Genomic DNA, 3,014 nt, shown 5'->3' on the forward strand with positions numbered 1-3,014 from the left:
TATTAGTGAAATCACAGAAGGTGTTGCAAAATAGCCTGATCTATACTAGCCTTTTCTCATGTTTCACATCCTCCTTGGAAAATCAACAATGAGTAAGCAACCATAGATTCAGAATGATAAATCTAATCCACCAAAAGCTGGTCTAGGCAAGTTTCTCCTTTTTAAGTCTTAGATATTCATGTCAAAGAAACTTAGTTATATCAGGATGGTTCTAATGCAGAACTGTAGTTTGATAAATGGGGCATAGTTTTTATTGATATTTTCTGGTTCCTACATCAGCATGGTAATCCCATGTATCACTCTCAGCTTTAGAAAGAAAAAAAAATGTAGCACAACCAATCAATTCATTGAAAAAGTCAGAAAACACGTACAATGTGTAATATTGTCGACTTCCCACCTCCACAAAGGGGTAGGTTGAGAGTATCTTCTCATATCTCTTCACTGAATCTCACTTGACCTTTATAATATTTTTTACATTTACTTTAGATTTCTTAATGTCATTGTTCTTTCCACTTATAGTATCGTAATTACAGTAAATACTTTCCTTGGCTCTGCTTATTTAATTCTGCATCAGATCATGTAGATCTTTCCATGCTTCTCTGAATTTGTCACAGAATTTCTTACAGCACAGTAATGTTCCATTACATTCACGTACCACAATTTGTTTTGCTGTTGCTTAGTCAGTTTTCAGTTGTGCCAACTCTTTGTGACCTCATTTGGGATTTTTTTTTCTTTTCTTTTTCTTTTTTTTTATTTAGATTTTTCTCCATAGTATATATGCATGAGTAATAATTTTTTAAAATAATATTATCCCTTGTATTCATTTTTCCAAATTATCCCTCCCTCCCTCCACTCCCTCCCCCCGATGACAGGCAATCCCATACATTTTACATGTGTTACAATATAACCTAGATACAATATATATGTGTAAATACCATTTTCTTATTGCACATTAAGTATTAGATTCCAAAGGTATAAGTAACCTGGGTAGATAGACAGTAGTGCTAACAATTTACATTCACTTCCCAGTGTTCCTTCTCTGGGTATAGTTGTTTCTGTCCATCAGTGATGAACTGGAAGTGAGTTGGATCTTCTTTATGTTGAAGATATCCACTTCTATCAGAATACCTCTTCATACAGCATTGAAGTGTACAGCTTCTATTCATTTCACTCAGCATCAGTTCATGTAAGTCTCTCTAAGCCTCTCTGTATTCCTCCTGCTGGTCATTTCTTACAGAGCAATAATATTCCATAACCTTCATATACCATACTTTACCCAACCATTCTCCAATTGATGGACATCCATTCATCTTCCAGTTTCTAGCTACAACAAAAAGAGCTGCCACAAACATTTTGGCACATACAGGTCCCTTTCTGCTCTTTAGTATTTCTTTGGGATATAAGCCCAGTAGTAGTACTGCTGGGTCAAAGGGTATGCACAGTTTGATAACTTTTTGGGCATAGTTCCAAACTGTTCTCCAGAATGGCAGGATTCTTTCACAACTCCACCAACAATGTATCAGTGTCCCAGTTTTCCCTCATCCCCTCCAACATTCATCATTATTTGTTACTGTCATCTTAGCCAATCTGACAGGTGTGTAGTGGTATCTCAGAGTTGTCTTAATTTGCATTTCTCTGATCAGTAGTGATTTGGAACACTTTTTCATATGAGTGGATATAGTTTCAATTTCATCATATGAGAATTGTCTGTTCATATCCTTTGACCATTTATCAATTGGAGAATGGTTTGATTTCTTATAAATTAGGGTCAGTTCTCTATATATTTTGGAAATGAGACCTTTGTCAGAACCTTTAACTTTAAAAATATTTTCCCAATTTGTTACTTCCCTTCTAATCTTGTTTGCATTACTATTGTTTGTACAGAAACTTTTTAATTTGATGTAATCAAAATCTTCTATTTTGTGATCAATAATGATCTCTAGTTCTCCTCTGGTCATAAATTCCTTCCTCCTCCACAGGTCTGAGAGGTAGACTATTTTCTGTTTCTCTAATCTATTTATTATCTCATTCTTTATGCCTAAATCTTGGACCCATTTTGATCTTATCTTGGTATATGGTGTTAAGTGTGGCTCTTTTGGGATTTTCTTGGGAAAGATACAGAAGTAGCTTGCCTTTTCCTTCTCCAGCTCTTTATACAGATGAGAAAAACTGAGATAGATACAGTTAAGTGTCTTGCCCAAGGGTATGTAACTAAATAAAAGTAGGAGACTGGATCTGAATGCAGGAAGAACAGTCTTTCTGATTCCAGTATAGAATGCCTTCTATCCACCAGCAACACCTAGCTGCCTTTCAATTTGTTTAACCATTCCCTAATTGGTGGGAAAGTGCAACTAGATACTTCAAGTCAGAAAGACCTGAATTCTTGCTTCAGACACTCACTAGCTGTGTGACCCTGGGCAAATAAGTCATTATCCCTGTTTATCTCAGTTTCCCCATCTGTAAAATAAGCTGAAGAAGGAGTTTGCAAAACACTCTAGTATCTTTGTCAAGAAAACCCGATTGGGGTGTGGGGTTATGAAGAATTATTATTTTCATATCTTAGATACTAAACCTTATCACAGAAATTTGATACAAAGATTTTCTTTTTCCTATTTGGCCACTTTTCTTATCTTGGATGCATTAATATTATCTATGCAGAAGGTTTTTGATGTCAATTAACCAAAGCTATCTATTTTAATTTTTTGTAATTGTCACTGTCTCTTGTTGGGTTAAGATTATGTCTTCTGTGTAAAGCTAGGAAATGTTAAGTGTCCGAGACCAGATTTGAACTCAGATTCTCTTCACTTCAGGGCTGGTGCTCTATCCATTGCACCACCTAGTTGCCCCCCTTATCTTCAATTTTAAGGTCAAGTGCCATTTAGCATGTATTCTGAAGTGTGGTGTAAAATGTTGGTCTAAACTTAATTTCTGCCAGACTGCCTTCTAGTTTTCCCAGTAGTTTTCATCAAATACAGTCTTTTTTCTTAGGTAATTTGTATTTCCCACTGTATCAA

Source organism: Sminthopsis crassicaudata, chromosome 1 (genome assembly GCF_048593235.1).
Source record: "Sminthopsis crassicaudata isolate SCR6 chromosome 1, ASM4859323v1, whole genome shotgun sequence".
Taxonomy (NCBI): Eukaryota; Metazoa; Chordata; class Mammalia; order Dasyuromorphia; family Dasyuridae; genus Sminthopsis; species Sminthopsis crassicaudata.